This window comes from Peromyscus maniculatus, chromosome 4, assembly GCF_049852395.1.
Source record: "Peromyscus maniculatus bairdii isolate BWxNUB_F1_BW_parent chromosome 4, HU_Pman_BW_mat_3.1, whole genome shotgun sequence".
In the NCBI taxonomy this organism is placed as follows: Eukaryota; Metazoa; Chordata; class Mammalia; order Rodentia; family Cricetidae; genus Peromyscus; species Peromyscus maniculatus.
In genome coordinates, this window is record NC_134855.1 from 131,399,238 (window position 1) to 131,422,126 (window position 22,889).

Sequence of the window (22,889 nt, forward strand, 5' to 3'; positions counted from 1 at the left end):
TCCCGGAGGGAAGGGGCGGGGAGACAGGCGCGCGCCTGCGCCCGCGAGTGCGCGCGCCTGCGTGTACCGGCCCCGGTTCCGAGGGCCTGCTGGAGCGGCTCGTGCGGCTCCTCGCGGGCAGGCAGGTAATGAGAGTAACCATGGCAACCCACCAGAGGAAGTGTATTCTGCAGGAGACGTTAATCCCCTCTCCCCGGAGCTGGGACAGCCTGACTTTCCATTCTCACACAGTAATTAGATACCAGCTGTCAGTGCAGGGGGGACGGCTCCGCGGCTGCTGCCCGGTTGGGGAGGGGGGTGCACAAAGGGGTAGGGGGACGCGGGGAGGGGGGCGTTAAAGACACAGGGACGCTTTGCGGCCGTGCGCCCAGGGCGCCCGCCGCTTTGGCGCATGCCCGCGCACCTGGAGACCCCGCCCGCTCGGGGGCCCCGCCCATCCCGCGCGCACCTGCCGCGCGCGCGCGCGCCGGTCCACCTTCTCCCGCCCGGCTCCGGCCCCGCCTCCTCGCTCTCGGCACACCTGCCCCGCTCCGCCCTCCACCCCGACGCTGCCCACCTGTCCTTTGTGCGAGGCGGTACCACTGGCTCCTTCAGGGACTGCCCGCTATGTGCCAGGCGCCGTGCCAAGCCTGAGCTCGCGCAGTCCTCCCAGACCCTCGGAGGTAAGCGCCTCGCTGCTCCTCTCCCAAGGCTCAGCGGGGTGTGGCCATTTGCCCAGGGTCATGCAGACTTGAACACCCATGCTGATGGCTCCCATTTGGCCACGGAGCCACAATGCCTTCCCTGGGACTTCTCAACTGCTCTGGGGACAAAACAATCACACTGGTGGCTGGCATCGTGGTGCACCTACTATGTGCCAAGCGTTCACTGCCTCATTTCACCTTCCAGCAACCCTGGAAATGTATCACTCTCCTCTTACAGGCGAGGAAAGAGATGCAGAAAACTGACGGTGGCCTTCAAACCCAGGCGGCCCTACCCCAGGATCCATGCCCCAGCTACTGTACTGGGATCTATTAACCCACCTCTGGATTTGAGGTGGCTGCAATCCAGCTCACGTCTTTCCCCTGTTTCTCCTGGCTCAGCTTACTCGAGTCCTGTCCCCAGCATTGTTACAAGTCACCTCTCCTAGTCCCTGAAAAATCCAGGAAGCTTCTAGGCCTGAAGCCACTGTTCCTAATTTATGTTCAGCCTTCCAGAAACCCTAGGTCTCGGCATAGACAGCCACTTGGAAAGTCATTCCCTTCTCATCTCCCAGATAGAAAAACTAAGACAAACCAAGGCAGGAAGCTGGCACACTGCGTGATGGAACCTTGGGAAAGAGGTCAGTCCCCTCAGACTCAGTTGGACCCAGAGCCTCCCACCCCACAATAAAGGGGGGCATGCCAAGGAAAGGCAGGAAGTACAGATAAGCAAAGCCAGCTCTTGGGACCCAACGGCGGCGAGTGTCTGGGGCAGGAGGACGCTATTTGATCCCTTCCCCACTGCCCTGACCATGACCTCTTCTCTCTGTCTCTCTCTCTCATCCATGATGGACAAGGCAGCCAGCACCCTGGGCTGTGGCAGAGAACCCAGTGTTCCCCAATTGGGCTTCTTTCCAGTGTGAAGGGGGGGGAGGCTAGGCCCAGGGCTTTAGGGACAGGGGTACCCCTGGGGCAGCCCCACCCTATACGGGCCTTGGCTTAGCAGCTCCAGCTCAGGGTTTCCTGCCTCCTCTCTCCCCATCTCTCAGTAGCAGAGCAGCCTAAATTTGGCTCGAGGAGGGAATGGGGGAGGTGGCAGCAGGCGGGTGCTATCAGAGGCCAGGGCGTAGCTCCCGTCTAGCCGGCTGGCATTTTTGCTGTCTGGAGGAGGGCAGGGGGGCCTCCGGCAGGCAGCCCTCTCCCGGAAAGGGAGATGTTCGTACCTTCTGACACACACTGAGTAATGTGCAAACGACATGCAAACTGAGTTTCAAATCAGCATCTCAGCCAGAGAACAGCTTGGTGCTGCTTTGGGACAGAACAGGGCCAGCAGCCTCCTTGCCAGGGGCTTGAGTCGGGGTCAGGGACACAGCTGGTCTAGGGCTGGGCCTTAGGAGAACTCTGCTTCTGACCAGTTACAAAACCCATTCCAGTGGCTGAGTACCAACCCAAGGGCAGGGCCTTGACTTTCTCTGTCTGCACTGCCAGAGCTGAGCACTCTCTGCTGCATGGTAAAAGTAGCCACCCTGTCCAAGTCTGACCCTGGCTTGCCACTGGACAACTGGGTCAGCTCCTCAGCGGGGCGTCGCCTTGTAGACAGCCACTGTGCTTCTAGAAGTTGGGCACAGGAAGTGGCCTGGAAAAAAAAAAAAAACCCTGTGCTTTAGAATCAAGCCTAGGTTTGGCTCAACATGTGAGGCACTCCAGTCTTCCTGGCCCCACATCTGGAAAATGGGTTCAGAACCTCATGGTCAGCTGTGATGTCCATGGGCTGGCCTTGCACACTGTGGGCATACTCCAAGTCTCCGCCAGCACTCATTGCTCTCTCTGCATGCCTCTCTCTGTGGCACCAGCTCTGTCCCGGTTCCGTCTTTTCTCTGTCCCTCTGCTTGGGTTTTCTTATCTTTAGGTAACTGTGAGCCCCTTGCTTTGGTGACCTTGGACAGGTCTGTCTTTATGAACAGACCAAAAGGGGATAATGAGAGGTGGCTAATGGGCTGTCTGCGTTTTAGACTCAGTTGGTATGTGCCTGGGGCAGCTCTCCTTTCCAGCCCTCCACCATCCCCATCCCAAGTGACCGGGAGGGGTGGGCTGGCCCTCAACACTATCGGGATGGGGAGGTGGTGGGCCCCACTTCTTGGTAACTCTGTTTAACCCTAGATAACTGCTCCCCTGCTCCCTCGGTTGGCGCTGATATGAGCTGAATCCAACTTCCTGCCACCCCAAAGCCACTTCCTGCCAAACTTGAGCTGATACCAGAAGAACTTGTTTTCTGTACACAGAGCAGTCCCTGATGGGGTTGTTTTTGCATTGGCCAGTCTACCTGGTAGGGCTGGGTGGGGGAGGATGGGAACTCTGCCCTCCTTACCTGCTGCACCCACCTGTCCCGTCCTAGCCCTGCTTTTGTGCTGGCCAGCCATGCCAGCCAGGTGTTCCACTGGGCCCAGACAGACAATGTTTAGGCCATGGCACACAGTCTGACCCAGCCACATACAGCCAGTCTGAGAACACTGTGTGGGGGTTGTGAGGCCACCAGAAATGTGAGTGACTGTCAACACACGATAACAGTCATAGTTGCATACGTGAACACATGACCTCACAGTCACACAACCATATGGAGTCATGGGACAGTCTCACACACAATTAAATGCAGTCACACTCACAGTGCATGGTATCAGAACCCCGGCTTCATCACATACACCCAAGGTGAGCGGGAGTATGTCAGCAAATACTCTTTGAGGTCTGCCTGGGCAAGGCCTTGCACTAACCCTAATAAGAATAGCTGGAATAGTCCTACCATCATGCACACATTACAGCTGAGGGAACCAAGTCTTAGAGAAGCAGCCCGTAGAGGCACCAACTGCTCACTGCTGTCCCAGCCAGCCCAACTGCCCCCGTCCAGACACGGACTGTCTCCTCAGCCTGGAGCACCCTTCTGGCTTATTCCTTTAGAACTGTCTACTCACACACAACTCTTGTACAAAACTCAAGCAGCTCCTGTTCATTCCCTCAGAGGCTGGGTCATTCACAAAAGAGCACATCTCCCTTTGGCTTTAAGGGACAAGGAGACACGGCATTTTGTCCTGGCTTCTGCTATACTCTGTTCTGTGGCATAGAGTAGGTGCTCAGCAACTATTTCAGAATTGAAAAGACTGCTAAGGACAGAGTCTGGACCGGAACCCAGGACACCTGAGGCTGGAGCTCATTTCTGTTACTATGCTTTTCATACTGCCCAAAGACCCTTTAGCAACAGTGATCAATGAACGAATGAATGAATGAATGACCCAAGCTCTCAAGATCCTAGGCCAGTGATCCCCAGGCTAACCTCCTTCATTTCCTGGCAGTGTGGACAAGAGCCAAGCTCCAGGCCCCTTGGATAGTGGCAGGGCTGACGGCCGCCTAAAGCCGGCTGTCAGAAGCTTGTCTGGCCAGAGCTGCCAGCAGGGGAGACCAGCTGGCAGTGCAGGGTCCATCGGCCCAGGCCTGGAATCTGAGACGCCCTCAGAGGCCCGGCTTCTCTTTGGGCCCCCACAAACTGGCCTTTGTTCCTGGGCTAGCCAAGGCCGGCAGCTTGGGCTTTCTCTCTGCCTGCGGCACCCGCGCTGAGCTGGCGAGGTAAATGGGCCAGCCTCCCCTCTGTCCATGCCTAGGACGTTGCTTCAGGACTAAATGGAGATGTAATTTTCTATACAAATCCATGACAATTTAGATGGAGTGATTGTAATTGGCTTTTCAATGGAGGTTTTGTCCAGCGCTGGTGGCTAGAACTGGGTGGCCTGTTTGAGGCAGGCTCCATTTAAATGACAATAAAGCAATAATATTGAGGACTTGTACAGCGCCCAGTGCCCCTCCTGAGCCCTTGAGGAACCTCATGTTTATGGATCTGCTCCTTCCCTAGGGCTGTCTGGACAACAGGGTGCTGGGGGTCACTGCGGCTAGGAGAGGGGTGGCTGTACCTTTGGGCTTCAGGAAACAGCTGCAGAATGGCTGGGGCAGGGCCCATATCCTCAACTACCTGTTCCCTCATTCGTTACACACCCACTAGCCAGTACCTCCCAGGGCTGGAGGCTAGCCCAGGTGTTGGGGTGCTAATGACCTCCCAGGTAGGCCAGAGGGAGGAGTCTGCTATGTCTCAGTATATCACAGTGTGGCAGTCATGACAGGGGCCCCAGGGAGCATAAGCCAAAGCTTGACCCTCTTGTGACTGGCTTCCTGAGTGCCTGTAGCTGAGTTTCCCAGCCCTGAGGTGGAGTGCAGTGGATGTCCCCGAGAGGATGGAATGTGTGCAGGGCGCAGCCCAGTACCTGGCATGTGAAAGGTGCTATATATAGTCATTGCGGGTACTCACTAACCTCTCCTGCTCAGGAAGACTGGCTGGTGACCTCGGGCAGGACACATGGCTAAATCTCTTCAAACTTTTGTTGGCTTCTCTTTAAAATGGGGCTTCTAGGGGAGCTGACCCTATGGGGTTCTGAGGAGTAAGGCGAGGGCGTGTCCAAGCACTTAGCACAGGTCAGGCTCCAATACCGTCCGCTCTCCTCACTGCCTCCTGCCTCCAGCAGCTTCTATGAGGACAGCACCAAGTGTGGGGACCCACAGCAAGAGGAGCAAGCTGACAGGAGCCAGCGTGGGGCTGGCTCTGTCGCCTGAAGATGCAACGGGGGAAGGAACGATCTCGGGGAGGCTGTGCGGAAGAAGACGTCACAGAGGAAGCGGCATTTGGCTGGACCGTTTCGCCAAGAGGAAGGGTGTCTACTACAGTGCTACCAGGAAGGTCCTGCAGCATGGTCACTAGAAGGAGTGATTCTCACCTGTCGGTGAGGTGTGATGGCCACACAGGCTCTGTTGAAGTGACAGTGTTCAAGTCACTCCAGACGGCAAGCAGCCTGGGCGAGACAGCATGGGAGCTGGTCTGGAAGTCCTGTCTCTACTGCCAGTGAAACAGGAAGCCACAGAGAAAATGTAAGCAGGTGGTGACATATCCAAATTCCTATTTTTATTTATTTATTTGTTTGTTTGTTTGATGGCATTGTACTTTAGGTCAGAGTGACCTATGTAGCCCGAGCTGGTCTGGAACCTCTAGCAATCCTCCTGCCTCAGCCTCCCAAATGACAATAGACTCTTTCTGGCTGCTCATCGAGAATGGGCTATGGAGAAAGGGATAAGAGCGAGAACAAGAAGGCTTTAGAGCTGTGGGTGGATCGCTGGCAGAAAGGCGGTGTTAGATCTGAGAAACACAGACACTGGGTAACTGTGGGGTAGCTGAGAAGGCAGGGATGTGGGCTGTGACGGGGTGGGGGTGCCAGCACCAAGGGCCATGGGGCCATCGAGGTGGGAGCCGAGGCTGTATGCGGCAGGGGTGATGGGAAGAGATGATGGGAGAGAGGCGAGGGCCAGCCCCTCCTGCCCACGCCAGGTCAGGACCCTGGGGCTTATTCCTGAAGGCAATGGGGCATCAACATCAATTTTCTCCAGGCAGGAAAAGACCATGCTGAGATTTGTGGTTTTTGAAAGATCACTTTGGTCGCAGGGTAGAGGGTGGGAAGTGGCAGGTGGGCGAGGCTGGAAGGAGCGAGGCGGGGAGGGTGCTGGTTAGAGGGGCACTCAGAGGCCCCTGAAGGCACCCAGGACATCCTCTAACTCCAAGGAAAAAAACTGCTTTCTCAGCGAGGACTAAAACCAGGCCGAGTTCACACAGCGAGTCAGAGGCAGACAAGATCTCTCCTGGCCAGCTCAAGCACCCTGGTCACTGACAAAAGCCATCATGAATATTTTATTTGAACTGTCAGTCCAGAAACTACTATGTCACCAGGAGATGGCACTGTGATTGTTCCCATTTTCCAGATGAGGAACCGGAAGCTCTTCAGGGCTGTCACTCACTCACATAGGGACCCACAGCCGGGACTCAATCCAGGCAGTCTGACTCACTCATACACACCAGAGAACCCTATCCAGGAGGCCACAGGCCCAATGGGGGCTATGGATATGTTTCAGGGACCTGTGGGAGTGTATTACAATTTTTAAGTTATTGCTAATATTAAAAAGTGGAAGGATTCCACAGAAGGAGAAAGCCTGAAACTAAGACAAGATCTCTTTTTGTTAGCATCCTCAGGGGTCTTGTCTATCTCCTGGTCATCTCAGAGTGACACCAGGTTCACAACAACAGCTTGGGCCTCTTCTCTGCCTCCAAACAGTCAACTGGACAGCTCTGGAAGCAAGTCTTATCCAGAGAGTCTCTGGGAGACCAGGGGAAAACATGCTCTTGTCCAGCAAGCATTTGGTCCTTCCTCTCCTGTCCACAGCCCCAAGTCCTCACCACTCAGCCTGCTGCACCAAAGGCCTTCTCCAGTGTCTCTTGCTCAAGCCAGGCACCTGGAAGGATCTTGACTCTCCTCTCTTACACACCCACTTCCTGTCTGTTTTCATCTTTGAGCTCTATCCAGTATCCAAGGGTATCCTACCACCTGCCAATCCTGGGCACCATAGGAGCCAGGGAGAAGCATGTGCTAGTGGTTCAGGGCCGGCATCTACGCTCACTCTCTGGGTCTGTTCTGTGAAAAGAGCAGGGCAGGGCAAGTCACTCCTTCCATCCAGATTTGGGAGCTCAGCTAAAGCCTGAGTGATAAGATTCTAATTCCTGGCTGGATGTGGGGGTGCATGCCAATCCCAGATCTTGGGGGCAAAGGCAGGTAGATCTCTGTGAGATCAAGGCCAGCCTGGTCTACACAGTGAATTCCAGGTCAGCTAGAGATATGTAGTAGAACCCTGTCTCAAAAAAAAAAAAGTTTCTTTTTGAATACCCAAGTTGAAAGTATGGCTCAGAGACAAAGGCACTTGGCTAGCAATTACGATGCCTGATCCAGGACAGGTAGGACACAGGAAGAAAGTGTGGGTATCTGAAATGATGAGTTTGGCTTTCAGTACCCTGGGTCAGGTCAGAGTTCTGTGAGATGGCCTCACAATATCTTCTAGGGCTTGGCGTAAAGCAAGTGCTCACAACTCATTTGCTGAAAGAACTAGTGATGAGCGATGAGCCCTCCAGATCCCCCAGAGAGCCTGAGCATCCATTCACTCAGAAGGCCTTGGAATTCCCAGTCAGAGACAGGACACATGCTCTACTACCAGCCACCACATGGAGCATGCACTGTGTGCCAAGCACAGGCCTCAGAGCCCTGTGCTCTTCATTGTGACCCCAGGAAGCAGCAGCAACTACTTTTTATGGCTGAGTAAACTACAGGCAGGAAAGGCTAAGTGACAAAAATGGCCAAGGTCATATAGCTCATAAGTGGCAGAGCTAGAAACCAACCCGGGCTGCCTGACCCCTGACCCCTCGTTCTTCAGCATTATTCAGGCTGCTCCTCAAGAAGAAATGAGGTTCAGAGAGGGAAGACTGCTCAGGCGGCAGATGGGACACGCCGAGCAGGACTGCCTTGCACCATGGTGTAGTCCGCTTTTCTGTTCTGCCCGCCGCTCACAGATAACGACACAGAGACTTACTATTAACGATGAAAGCTTGGCCTTAGCTGAGGCTTGTCCCACTGGCTCTTATGACTTACACTAACCTGCTTTTATTAATCTAGGTCTTACCATGAGGCTTTTTACCTCTCTTTCATTCTGTATGTCCGACTCCCCCCACGTCTCGTCGGCGGCTCCCTGTGCCTCGATTATCTCCTACTTCCCTCTCCCTGCCGAAAGTCCCACCTATACCTCCTGCCTGGCTATCAGCCACTCAGCTCTTTATTAAATCAACCACAGCAACATACAGTGTACAAGTACCCCACAACACCATGGCCTTCCATAGCTGCTATGTCTCTGACGTCAGCCGGAGCTCCAGGCTTTCAAGCTACTCTGGTGGCTCCCACAGCCTCTACCTTGGGATCAGGGCAAGTCTGCCATTCCTACCACTACCACCCCTGCTTGACTATGGACCCTTCATGTGACAACGCCACCACCCCAGGCAGGATGTGCCTGCTCCTATAGTAGTGGCTCCACTACTGGGAGAGACCCCGCAGCCTTCCAGTTGGATTTAAGGCCCATTCTACAAGAGGGAGTCCCAGCCTGGTATTGTAAGCCAGGATAGGTCTGTGGCTGGGGAAGTCATAGGTCCCAATGGGAATGCAACTTTTTTTTTCTTCTAGATGGATGTGATATGTCTGTTAAACTGCCTTCTAAACGTGTATTTATGCCCATAGATCAGTGTTATCAGCTCACTCATGACCATTGGGGAAGCTCCCGAGAACCGTCACTGTGACACGTGGACTACTTCTTAGCCATAAGTGGACACCTACAGTCACCCCCTCCAAGGCTCCGGGATCATTGCTGAAGAGTGGGGCAGGAAGAGTGTAACAGCTGGACAACTCAAAATAGCTTCAGGAAGTCCCTGAAACTGACCAGACCCACCAGGCCCTCCCTACCAGAGTAAGCAACAGAAGCTGAGCTTCCCTCTCAGACAGAAGGAAGGACGCTGAGCTGCAAAGAAGACTGTGAGGCCCAACCAGTTGCCTAGAAGAAGCAGAAACCAGGAAGAGGTTTAGACCAACTGAGGCACCTGGAAAGGATGCCCTCCAAGCTGCTCAGCTGCCTGCAGGCAGTGCAGTGTGCTCCAGGTTCCCAGCTCTGTGAGCTGTCACCCATGCTGGGGTGGGCCTTGGTGATACAGCTGTCTTTGAGTCATTTCTGCTCTTATAAGTAACCCCTCACCCATATTTCTGTAAGTAACCCCTTAAAACTCATCAGTTCACCAATTTGGACTTTAGTGGTATCTATACTTTTGGTCTGTTGAGGGTTCCCTATCTGGGGTGAGCAGACTAGACATATGTGTGTGTGTGTTGGGTCTCCCCAGGAAATGTTTGTCATACAGCATCCTCCTGCCTGGAATACCATTGCTTGCTCAAAGCTACCCTCCATGCTCCATTCAAATGTCTTCCTCCCTGGAAGGACTCTCTCTCTCTCTCTCTCTCCCTCTCTCTCTCTTCCCCCTCTCTCTCCCCCGCTCCTCTTTCTCCCCCTCTCCCATACACACACACACACACACACACACACACACACACACACACACACACAGCCACCATATTTTCCCTTTCATTTCTCACCACTTTTCCAGCAGGGGAAATGATGGCCATTAGAGCTCTTTGTAAGTCAGGGCAGCACTCACCCGAGGAGGCTGAGGCACCATGAAGGCAATGACTTACCCAAAGACACTGCCTGAGCCGGGGCAGAGCCCAGTCCTGCCTGATGGGAAGTTAGACTTCTAGGCTGGGCTGCGGCTCAGTGGTAGGGCATACTTTCTGTGCCCACATGAGTGTGATCTCTAACCCTCCAGGCACACCTGCCAGTCTCATCCTTCTGCTAGTTCAGAAGTGGCCAAGGCCCTCTGAAGATACAGGGACTGAACAGGGGTGGGGGGAGGGGGAGGGGGGAGGGGGGAGAGAGTCACACAGACCATGTGACCTTAGATCCTTGTAAGGTATGGATTTTCACTCTGGCTTTCAGGATCGTTGTTTAGGGACCAAAAAATGTTTGAATGTTTGATATATGGCACACAGTGATCAGCACATGGCTCACATTTTTTGTTTGTTTTGTTTTGTTTTTTTGAGACAGGGTTTCTCCGTATAGTTTTGATGCCCGTCCTAGATCTCACTCTGTAGACCAGGCCGGCCTCGAACTCACAGAGATCCACCTGGCTCTGCCTCCTGAGTGCTGGGATTAAAGGGGTGCGCCACTGCCGCCCAGCGTAAATGGCTCACATTTTAGACAGGTTGCTGGTAGTGACAGCTGGTGCCCCATGTCAGTCGAGGGAAATATGGCATCATCATGTCCAAAAGCAGACACACTTGGACCCAGCAAGTCTACTTCCCACTAAACTCACTAGTGTGGGGTGGACATCCATATTCGCAGATGTTCACTGAAGTCTTGTGAAAGCAAAGTACTGGAAGGATTCTGAATGTCTATCAATGGAAAATGGGGTAAATAAATTATAGTATATCCATAAAATTGAGTATTATACAGCTATAAAAAAGAATGAGAATGTCCTTTTATGCTCTTACTTGCTCTTGTGCCAACAGCGCATAGATTTACTGCGTAGGAGAAAAACAACCTGAAGAATGTAGGGACTGGAACTCGTGGAGGAAAACAGAAATGAATCTATGACCTTGGATTAGGCAATGGTTCCCGGATGTGACATGGACAGTACAAGCCATAGGAAAAATCAGACAAACTGAACTTCATCAAAATGTGACACTTTTGTGCTTCAGTGGACACTGGTGAGAAAATAAAAGGCAGGACTCAGGGGGACGAGGAAGGAGCTCACAAGTTCGAGGCTAGCCTGAGTGATGTAATAAGACTGCTGAACCATGGTGGTGGTGCACACCTTTAATCCCAGCACTCAGTAGGCAGAGGCAAGTGGCTCTCTGAGTTCAAGGCCAGCCTGGTCTACAGAGTAAGTTACAGGAAAGCTTCGGCTACACAGAGAAACCCTGTCTCGGAGAAAAAAAAACAAGACTCACACACACAGAGACAGGCACACACACACACACACACACACACACACACACACACACACACACAGAGAGAAAGAGAGAGACTGACTGACTGACTTGGCCTGTCCTTGGAATGCAGACCTGTAACCTTAGCTACTCAGGAGGCTGAGGCAAGAGGATCATAAGTCAACAGCTACCTGGTGGGATTGGCAGAATGACTCAGGCGGTAAAGGCACCTGCTCGCCAGACTAATGGCCTGAATTGGATCCCCAGAACCCACATGAGAACCAACTCCACAAGTTGTCCCCTTGTTCCCATCCACACCTACACAAAAGAAATAAATGTTAAAAAACAAGAAAACATTTTTTAAACCTGCCTGAGAAACTTAGTGAGATCCGGTCTTTTTTAAAAAAAAGTAAAAACCCAGCTGGGGATAACCTCTGTATCTCGGTGGTGGAATACCTGCCTAGCATGCTCGTGGCCCCAGTTTAATCCACAGCACCGAAAATAAGATAAGGGAAGGGAGAAGGAGGGAGAGGGAAGGAGGACGACAAGAAGGAAGGAAGGAAGGAAGGACAACTCACAAACAGGAAGAAAATATTCATAAATAGTTTGTCTGAGAGGGATGTATATCTACCATGTGTAAATGCTCTCACAATTCAATAGTAAAATGACATTTTTTTTAATGAGCAGAAGATGTGAGCAGACCTTCACTCACATCAAGCATACAAATGACCAATACGCTTGTGAAAAGATGGTTAGCATCATCAGCTACCGGCATGTCACATTAAAGCCACTGTGAGATGGCTCACTCCTGCTACGATGGTCTAAGCCAAATGGTAGAGAATACCAAGTGTTGTCAAGGTGTCAAGGATGCAGAGAGTTATAACCCTGGCTGGCTGTGATGCTAAAAGGAAATGACAATGTCAAGTCTTTGGAAAAGGACCAGTTCCTTAAATACTTGAACCTGGAGTAGCCATGTGACCTTAGCAAGTCCGTTCCTAAGTGTAAAAAAACCTGAAAAGCGCATGCACGCTAAACTTTGCACAAGACTGTTCACAACCACATCACTTATGATAAGCAAAATATGGAAATAACTCATGTCCATCAACTGCTAACTAAAATACGGTAGGTCTATGAAATGAAATATTACTTGGCAATACAAAGGGATAAAGGACTGATATATCCTGCAACATAGAGAACCCTAAAAACACAACTGGAAGAAGTCTGTCACAAAAGAACACCTACGCCATGACAAGGCGGCTCTACAGGAACAGAGGCAGATTAGTGGCTGACGGGGGGGGGGGGGGGGGGGGGCTGAGAACAGCAGGGGGCGTGGCTTCGGGGGTATGGGGAGGCCTTCTGAAGTAAGAAAAATGTGATAAAAATTGACTGTGATGATGGTTCAGAACGTAGTAGATTCACTTACGTGTATTTGACATGGGTGAATTGTGCAGTCTGGGACACATACATGCATGCAACTTAAAAATTGTAGACAACATATTTTGTATAAAAATAAAGCAGGGATGGCAAGGTGGCCTAGTGGGTGTAGGTATGTACTGTCAAGCCTGAAGACCTGAATTTCAGCCCAGGACCCACACGGCACAGAGAGAACTGGTTCTCTCAAGTTGTCCTCTGACCTCCACATGCATACCATGGCACATGTGTCCACACACATATACATGCACATGCACTAAATAAATTAATGTAGCTTCTTTTAATTAAAAAAAAAGGAACCAAACTTAGAAATACCCCTGCCTATGTACATATTCATGAATCTTCTCTAGAGGGACCAAGAAGGTCCGGGTAGCCCTGGGGAAGAGCAGAAGTAGGACCAGGAGGCAGCCTTGTTTGCCACGGTATCTGATGAAGTGGGTTTGTGAAATAATGAAATTCTAGTATATGAGAGAATGTTACACTTTGGGGAAAAAAATCAGTGACTTATGACTCACTGGCCCTTGGCTAGAGGATAAGTTGGGTGGGGGGGAGGTAGCTCTGAAAATGTAGAGAGTTTGCAGAGGAACCCCCCATTCCCCGCACACGCACCCCTTTAAAGTTTTCCAAAGGGCCGACACCATGCTCCCTCTTTCCTCACACAGGCTGCTGCAGCACCTGTTTCCACGGAGAGTTCCCTCCAGAGAGCCTAGAGACCAAAAGCGGAGGCTCAGAGAGGGAAAGTGAGTGGCACAAAGCCACACAGCCAGAGGTGGGTACATCTGTGAACCTCAGTTCTGGCCTGCTCCCATGCCTTGGGGCCTCAGCTCCAACATCTGCCAACAGAAATGCTCCGAGCCCCAGGGGGAAATGACTATTCCCCTTCCATCAGCCCACTCAACAGGTCTGCGCTGAACTGAGGAGGGATCCTCAGGAATTCACCTCGGGTCAGCAGAAGTCCCAGGGCCTCTCAAAGGCCATGCCGCAGGTGCACAGTGAAGCCAGAAATGGAAGACACAGAGTCCAACCCCACCCCCGGCCCTGCTCCCCACAGTGTCAGGTGTACAACCATCCGGAAACAGGGTGCAGTCCTCATGGAACACACACTGCAGGGTAGGGCGGGAGATCACAGGACTCAGTAACCCACGTCTGAATGATGCCACATGATCTCGGGGAAGGGGCGGCACCTCTCTGAACCATTTCCGCAGCTGTAACGTGGGGTTAATAGTGTCTACCTGGTAGAGATGGGGTAAGTGCTAAATGAAACAAGCTGTCTGCTACACAAAGTGGGGTCACCTCCCAAACCCACTCCAGAGATCAGGGGCATCCCTTCACCACAGATGGGACTCCTGGCAGCTTCCCTGCTGTCCTGACTCCAGTGTGTGTGGAGGGACCGAGCGCATGAAAGCCCCGGGTGCCCTAGCACTTTGGATATGACTCTTGGTGACATCACTGAGGTAAGCCCCTTATTTTACTGATGGAGAAAATGAAGTATGGAGCTAAAGGGACCAAGAGCAAGGTCACCCAGCTCCAAGACACCCCAGCCTATCCCCCTGCACTGCCCATCCCCCCGCAGCCCAGGTGGTGGCATCCATCTGCACTCAAGCCCTCCACGGACCCTAAGGAGCCACATGGGCAGGTGGAGGCTCCAATGGGTCATGACCCCTTCCTTCTTCAGCTGCTGCTGCTAGAGGGTCCGTGATGCCAGGCTGCCTGGGCAGGCCTCAAAGGCTGCAGAATGGAGTCTGGGCTTTGTCCGAGGAGCCCCTGGAGAGCCCCTGAAGGGTTTTAGGCTAGGCACTGATGTGGTCTGATTTATGTTCCAGAAGATGGCTCTGGCTGCTGGGAGAAGGGGTTAGAAAGTCTGAGGAGAGCCTGCTGGCTGACGTAGAAGGCTCAGCCGCTGGGACTCAGGGCTGGGACCCAGCTTGGAGCCAATGTGCTCAGAACTGGTCAGAGGGCAGGTCAGCTGACTGCAAACAGAAGCAGTGCCTTCCTCCTTGGGCAAGGAGTCCCCCATCTCCAAACAAAGCAAGACCGACCACGTCTCAGAACCACTTCAGGGAGCTTGGTGGGGAAGACTGCCAAGACTGCTTCCTCCAAGAAGTCTTCCTGCGCCTCAAAATCAGGTCCGCAGCCCTCATGCCTCTCCATTAGGTTATCCTGGGTAATAATTAGGACCCAGATTTCCTCATCCAGATGGTGGGCAAACCCATTGGCTCTGGATTCCAGTGTAAAGCCTGGCACACAGTAGGACCTCCTATATTACCCCCTTCCCTGTTTCTCTCTTCCCTTCCTTTTTCTGTCTTTGAGGCAGGGTCTCACTGTAGCTCAAGCTAACCTAGAATTCACTCTGAGGACAAGCTGGCTCTGAACTCATGACAATCCGTGAGTTCCGCCTCCTGAGTGCTGGGATTACAGGTAGGAGCCACCACACCTGGCCTTCCTCTCCTTTTCCTTCTTGCCACAAAGCTCCCTGCCCTAGGTCTTTCTTCGGGCCTCCTCAGGTGCCCATCTGGAATGGTAACACACAGTAGGTGGCTAATTCTTGAGGTGCAACCTCCTCAGGGTAAAGCTCCGACACACAGTAAGAACTCTCAGCCCCACATCAAGGGCAGAGTCCAGGGCAGAAACAGAAGGAGCGGTATGAGGAGCTTGCTCTCTCCTCTGCACCCGCTACCACGGAGGCAGAGGGAGAACTGTGTTTACCTTCACTCTGGAGACACACAGGAGGGGGCTAGAAAGGCAGCAGGACCTGGCCCACAGCCATCAAACAGTGGAGCACCAAGCCAGGCGCGCCACCAGCTCAGCTGAGACAGGAAGACTGGGAGTTCAAGACCAGCCTGGGCTACATAGCAAGACCCTGTCTCCAAGCAAATCAAGAGGGGCTGGAGAGATGACTCAGCCGTTAAGAGCACTGGCTGCTCTCCCAGAGGTCCTGGGTTCAATTCCCAGCATCCACGTGGCAGCTCACAACTGTCTCTAACTCCAGGATCTATAACACCCTCACAGAGACATACATGCAGGCAGAACCGATGCACATAAAAATAAAAATAAATAAAAAACAAACCAAGAGAGAAAGGCGGGGGGGTAGAAGACAGAGAAAAGAGAGGTAAGGGAGGGGGAGAGAGTTGGGGAGGGAGAGAGGTAAATAGAGGCAGAAAGAGAAGGAAAGGAAGGGAAAGAGAGGGGGGAAGAGAGGAAGAGACAGAACATGTGTGAGCATGCAGGCTATCAGACCTTGGGACCAGACTGTGTGGCCCACTTCTAGGGGGCTGCCCCCACTCTTGATACGTAGTAGGTACCAACACTTGTCGGTAACTGGCCCCAGAAGGACAAGGTCACCCCCAAGGTGATTTTAGCCTCTCATTCACCAGAGTGGGCCAGGCCGTCCCAGGGGGGCCACTGCCAGCCCAGGCCTTGCCGCCCACACGGGCTCCCTGAGCAGCCAGCAGGCTGGCAGCATAGCCCGCCCTAGGAGACCCAGCCTCTCTTGACTGCAGGGCCGAGACAAAGGCCAGTGGCGTGCCAGGCCCCCCTGGCCCCTGGGCGGCCTCCTTCTCCTCCTCTTTTCTCTCCAGGGCACTGGCAGAGGTTATTTCCACAAAGGAGGTGGAGGGAAGGGTGAGAGCTGGGACTGGGCAGAAGGGCCGGGGCTGGGGCAGGCACAGTGACTGGGCAGGTTAATGGGGCGGCAGGGAGCAGTGCAGGCCTGCACAACAGAGTGGCCCAGGCACAAGGTAGGTGGGAGGACTGGCGAGGGCAGCCTGGCAGGTCCTAGGTGGGCACCCCATGTGCAGCACCCGAGGTCTGCTGAATAAGGACCACTTGGATCCAGAGCGCTGCCAGGGTGGGGCCCGGCTGCGCAGCCTCTAATCCTGCCAATTCTACATGGGCTTCAAACCCACACTGAGGGGACGGGGCACCGAGACACCTCCAGATCCCCTCCCCAGCTGAGTCAGGAGAAAACCCAGGCTTGGAGTGACTTGCCTAAGGTCCTACACTTAAAAGCGGGACACACATTGTCTCTCTGACTGCAATAGACACTTTGTTTCTCGGCCACCTTTCCCTCCCTCTCTCCCTCCCTCCCTCCTTCCTTTCTGAGACAGGGTCTCCCTGTGCATCCCAGACTGACCTCAAACTCACGACCTCATGCTCTTCCTGCCTTAATCTCCCAACCACTGGGATTACAGGTGTGCACCACCATGCCGGCGGGTACCATCCCCTCTCTATAAGCAGTTAATAAAGAAGAAGCGCTGGTATTTACAGGGCACTCACTCTGTGTTGGGCATTGAGCCTAGGGCATTGCCTGTAAGTCATTTAATTCTTCCAGCAACCCTACAGGGTAAGAACTATCATGTCCACTTCACAGACGAAGAAACCGAGGCCCAGCAGGACTGGGAAAAATCACCAAAGAACAAACGGCCAAAACGTGGTCTGGAGCCGGCATGTAAGCAACTGCCGATCCCGCAGACTGGCAGGCAAACTGACTGGGAACTCTGCCCTGTGTGCTTCAGGCCCCAGGCTAGGTACCCAATAGTGCTCGGCCAGCGGCGGCCACGCCACATTGTGCTCCCGAACACAAGCCCTGATAGAGGGCCTCCCGTGCTCGGCAGGGCCGTGCTTGGGGGCCCTGGGATGTGTGCCTGGGCTGCGGGGCCGGCAGCCGGAGCTCCCTCGCCAGCAGAGCTACCGCATGACGGATGTGCCCGCCGCTGCGGGGAGCCCAGGGTAGAGCAGTTGCCTGGAAACAGACTGCTCTCGCGGCCCACACTCAGACCTTTGTCACCATCTCAAGGACCTTTTTTTTTTTTTCCACTGCTCCTCCTTTCTCACTGGAGCCAGACCCTGCATGCAGGTGAGAAACTGCAGCCAATGCCACCAGCAGCCCCTGTCACTGGGGATCTTGGGAACCCATGGCCCCAGGAGGGGAAGAGAGAGAGGAGGTTCTGGGAGAGATGGAGGGAGGGGGCTGCTCTGTGGAGGCCCAGCCTGGCTGTGGAAGATCCTGCTGGGACACTACTCTCTTTGGCTTTACCGTGCCCTCCATCACCCCTGGCTGTCCTGAAGAAGTCCGAGCCTAGTCCTTTCTCTTAGTGGAAATACTGGAAGCATCTGCCTAAAGGGTGGGGCCCAAGGATCTACCCAGGGCCAGGCCTCCCAGAGCTAGGGGACAGGTGCATCGCCCTAGCACGAAGGCACTAATTGGCTCTTGGGCTGGTGGGTCTTGAAAGGGGATTAACTGGGCCCCCGGGGAACAGCCTGGGGACTGGGCCACGCCCCAGCCACGCTTGAGGACAAGACTACTGAAGGGTGAGCAGCAAGGACCTTGGGGTCAGATCTGCCTAGGTTCAAATCGCAGCTATGTCTCCTGAGCAAGTCTTTGTGCCTCGGTTTCCTCTTCAGTGAATGCCACAGGGTTCCTGGCCACAGGCAAGTCAGAAGGATGCTATTCTAGCCCCCAAACACTCAGGGACATAGGAAGCCCACACCCACTCAGTGGATAAAAACAGAAATCGAGGCAACCTTGGGTTCGCTTTACCCAGGTCAGACACCAGGGAAGAGGGGGGGTTGCCTCTGCTAGCGGGACTGTGGGCCCACTCTGACAATCAGATGCCAAGCCACGTGCCCTGGGCCTTCTGTGCCTCCCCAGTGCCAAGATAAAACACAGACTAATGGCTGGAGACGGGGCTCCATGGCTGAACATTGGCCTCGCACGCAGAAGGACCTGGGTCCCACTCCCAGCAGCAGAGTGCAGGCTGTGGGTGGTGCTCTGAGGTCTCGGCACAGCCTGTCACCCCTGCTGTGGGGACAGCCACCCTCTGCTCAGCTTCTTGATGAGCCTCAGGCCCGAGGCTCACCCTTCCAGAAGTCTTTCCAGGTCAAGCTGGGGGACTCCTTCAACTATGCCTCGTGATCCTCACACCAGGGGATGGTGCCTGAGAGCTTCCTGAAGCTTCAGGGCCAGTGGGGAGAGCCAGACTGGCCTGGCCTCACAAGCCGAAGGCAGGCCCCGTATCTCCTGGTCATGGCCTTCACTCACCCTCTACAACTGACAGGCTGGTACCCTCTGCCCTGTGTGCCCAGCCTCACCTGGCCCTGCACACAGCCTATCACCTGTACCTCTCCTGGGCCTTAAGGCACTCCCACACTCCCCCACAAGGCTAAGGGTCTCCTGTCTCTGTCGCATTAGGCACAGATCAAACCCCCTCCTAGGCCTTTTCCTAAATCCCCAGTGCCCTAGAGGGGCCTTGCCACCCACTCTTCCTGAAACAGTTCTGATCCTGCCCTCACTCAACACCAGCCAGATCCTAGTCCTTGGTACACGGGCACCACACCTCCAGAGGAGTAAAGGAAGGTCTGGGCTTGCAGAAACCAAGCCCTGCTGTTGCCCCAGGGACTGAGGCCTAGCTGGGCTTCTCCATCGGTCTGTGCCACCAACATGGCATGACAGGGCCAAGGGCAGTCACTGGACCTGCATTCTTTGCATTCCCTCACCTGAGTTAGAACAAGCCCGAGGCACTGGCCGTGGCCACAATGAAGCAGCAGTAATGATACCTGCCATGGTTTAGGGACCAGCCTCCCCACCTCACATAATCCCAACATAAAGGATAGGCAAACTTGCCAGAGAGGCAAAGTGACTTATCTAAGGTCACACAGCTGAAAAGCCAGAGCATCCAGACTGAAGCCCCGGGATAGAAAAACTGTACCACCCTGGGGCCCCGGGTTGCCGGGTCTCTGCCATGCTAATGCCAACTCCCAGGCGTTGGTAGCCCCAATTCTGACCGCTAGGCCCCAACCTTGTCTCGGGTGGCCGCCCACTAATTAGCCAGGTGGCTTCTGCGGAGCAATTCTCCCAGGAAAGGCTGAGCTAGGAGCAAGAAAGGTAATTGCTAATTTGCACAGGAGGAGACGGAGAGGACAAAGGCGCCCTTGGTGCAGCTAGCTTCTCCTCCGCGAGGACCTGTCACCAGCCAGTCCTGGCCCCCTGTCCTCCGCAGCATCTGCAAGCAGCGCCAGTCAGGTCTGGGTCACCTGACCACACCTCAGGAAGAAGAAACCCCTCTCTGAGGGAGGGACCTGGCAGGGGGAGTGAACAATGGGAACTGACACCTCCCACCGAGTCCCACCCGTTCTCTCCTGGTGTCTTGCTCATTGGGCCTCACAGAGCTCAGAGTGGCTGCTTCTCTCAGCCCAGGTGAGAAACTGAGGGGGAGATCGCGGGGTGGGCCAAAGCCCCAGCGAGGAAACCAAGAAACCAGATTAGAATCCAGCCAGTTCACTTTACACTGTTCACTGTGCTCTAAGAGTGCCCGGCTCATGCCTCCTACTGTGCAGCCACCGCCCACACACAAGGGAAGGGCAGGGCAGAAGCTACAGAATGGGCAGGGCCCGGTGTGTGTGTGTGTGTGTGTGTGTGTGTGTGTGTGTCTCACACCAGTAACCCCAGCCCAGCCCTCAGGAGACGAGGAGGAGGAGGAGGATGACAAGTTGGAGGATAATGGCATGGACCTAGGATTCCCATCTCTGCCTCTTATGTTTCAAGACATAATCGTCGATCGTCACGCTTTGTGCCTCAATTTCTTCATCTATGAAATGGGTCCAGAAAAATGGAGTTACTGGTGTGCCCGGGGTAAAGATGTCCGTGTCCTCCACGGTGTGAACCAAAGTGGGCTCCCTGGCCACTCCTTCGCAGGAGCCAGGCAGTGTGCTGTCCTCTACGAGGCTAGTACATAGCTGGGCTAAATCTAGTGGCCAGAAGACAAATAATTTGAGGGCTGAGGCTACAATAACCAAGGAGCTGGGACTCCTGGGCTGGATCTTGAACCAGGGGCTGGCAGGCCAGAAAGGTAGGTCAAAAGAGAAGGGGGTTCCCCTATACAGGCCTACCTGCCAGCACCTGGGGCCTGGGGTCAGGCAGGCCTGCCCCGGGTCCTGGCTTCTCCGCCCCGGATAGGCATGTCCGTCTTCAGCTTCCTCTGCAGTGATATCCCCTCGTGGGGCTGTCCTGAGGTTAAGAGAGGTTGATGGGGCAGCACTCTTTGGGGGCATCATGGCGGAACAGTCTGGAGACCCGGCCCTCCTTTCCCTGGATGGACACACAGTCCAAGCAGACAATCACATGAAGCACTCCTTCCTCTTCTCCCAGACCTGGCCCCACGCCCGCTGCCCCGTGGCTTGTCTTTCTCCCAGTTCCAGCCTTTCCCCAGCATCACCACAGCCCTCCTGACCATGCCTTGCAAAACCTGCTCTGAACCACAAATCTGAGTGGCTGCTACTGTGTGTGGTGGGGGTGAGGATGCCCTGTGTGGCTGTGCCAAGTGGACCTGCCCACTCATGGCCGCAGATGAGTACGCAGGAGGTCCCACGCACCATGAAGCTCCTGGAGCCCAGGAGGCATTGGTCTTCATATCCATCTGTCCTGATGCTCACTATGACCATGGGCAACTCACTCATCCAATCCAGGCCTCAGTTTCTCTCTCCTAAGGTGGGCTATTATTTCTTGTCCCCTTTTTCTCATGGGACTCTTAGGGACCCATGCAACAAGACAAGCTTGCAAAATAGGAGAATGATTCAAATCAGGCGAAAGATCAACCTCTGGGTTTTCCGGTTTTTCTGAGACAGGGTTTCTCTGTGTAACCCTGGCTGTCCTGGAACTTGCTCTGTAGACCAGGCTGGCCTCAAACTCACAGAAATCCACCTGCCTCTGCCTCCCATGTGCTGGGCTTAAAGGTGTGCGCCACCACAACTGGCCAGCCTGTAGTTTTAAACATTGACTGAGCACACCAGGCTGGGCTCTTACTCGATTTCTGGAGGATTCTCTGCAATCCCATTGCCACTCTGATCTACAAGCATCCTGTCCTTATTGAGGACACCGATGCCCAGAGAAGAACTTGCCTAAAGTCATGCTGAAAAGTGGTAGACCCATAATTCTAATCCAGGACCAGGCAGGAAAGAGCCACCCTCTCCAGTAAGGAGCCAAGATGACAATGCTCCCTCCTCAGAGTCACTACAGGTCGTAAAAGCTACTCAAAGAGTTGAAGAAGCAGCCAGCAAGATCTCCCCTCCCCCTTTGCCCAGCTCCATCTAGGAATGCGCTATAAAGGCAAATAAATTATTTTGTTCTGATACCTTTCAGAGTCCTGAGAGGTAAAAGCTGATCTTTTGGACAGGCATAGTGACACATGCCTTTAATCCCAGCATTTGGGAGAAAGAGGCAGGCAGATCTTTGTGAGTTTGAGGCCAGCCTGGTCAACAGAGTGAGGTCCAGGACAGCCAGGGCTACATATCTTGGTAAATAAATAAATAAACAAACAAATATAAACAAACAGCTGGTCTTTTACGCTCCAAATACAAAGGTAGCAGGAGTTAAGGGCTATGGTTTCCTCACTGTTCCTCAAACTCACGGACACACCCCTGCCTCAGGGCCCTTGTGCTTCCTCTTCCTTAAACGCCTGCATAGCTTACTTTTCAGCACCTATCCCGGCCTTGCTCAGCTGTCATTATGAGAAGCCTTCCCTGACACTCTTTAAAATTCCCCCTGCTCTACCCTCTCTGGCATTTGCCAGCCCGGCAAGCCAGGCAGTCTCCTTGTTTATCGTGCGGTATCAGCCCCACCGTGTGACAGTTCTCCGATGGCACGGATTTTCTTTTTTCTCATTTTTATTCCACTCATTTATATATTGGGTGAGGCACCCATGCTCCGGTGCACACGTGAAGGTCAGAGGACAACTCCCAGGAGTCAGTTCCCTCCATACACCACGGGTGTGAGTCCCAGAGCTCAGGCTCAGGCTGCTGGGTTTGGGCAGCAAGCACCTTCGCCTGCTGAGGCATCTTGCTGGCCCCTAGTGATTGCCCTCTGCGTTTCCACTGTAGAGCACCTGGGTACAGAGCAGGCACACGGCAAATGCTTGGACAAGTGAGCATAATAACTGAGGCCCAGACTGGGAATGGGGTGTGACTTGGGACACCCAGGAAGCATCGAAGCCACCTTTGCGTCCCGGCCTTCTGCCTCGAGACCTGTCCCTTCCTCTCACCTTCATGGGATCAGCTTGGATTTGTAAGCACAGAGAGCAGAGGGCCTGTGTAAAGTAATCAGCAAGGTGGGTAGAGTGGTCCTTCCAGAGCCCCTAGCCTCGGCCAGCCACGCCCACACCAGATCCCAGAAGTGGGTAAACAACAGAATCTTCTCTTTTCCGCCTCCTGAGTTATGATGTGAGATCCCCTCCTGAGAAGCCATCACCTGTGGAAAGGGAAACTCCTTAACTTTCAAGCGGCCCCTCGGAGGATGGCTCTG

General features: G+C 53.9%; 1 protein-coding gene and 1 long non-coding RNA gene across 3 annotated transcripts in view; one reads left to right on the top strand and one right to left on the bottom strand.

Annotated features, from left to right (window-relative positions):
* The window catches only part of Nol4l (nucleolar protein 4 like), a 121,137-nt gene that overhangs the window by 83,028 nt on the left and 15,220 nt on the right, over window positions 1-22,889 (bottom strand). The gene's annotated exons all lie outside the window — the stretch shown is intronic.
* Window positions 334-9,424, top strand: LOC121828902 (uncharacterized). Of its 2 annotated transcripts, none has more exons than XR_013050881.1 (2): window positions 334-1,321; window positions 5,240-9,424. It is a non-coding gene; the product is annotated as an uncharacterized LOC121828902 (long non-coding RNA). The 2 variants fall into 2 exon arrangements; XR_013050880.1 differs by having other exon boundaries at window positions 5,243-9,424.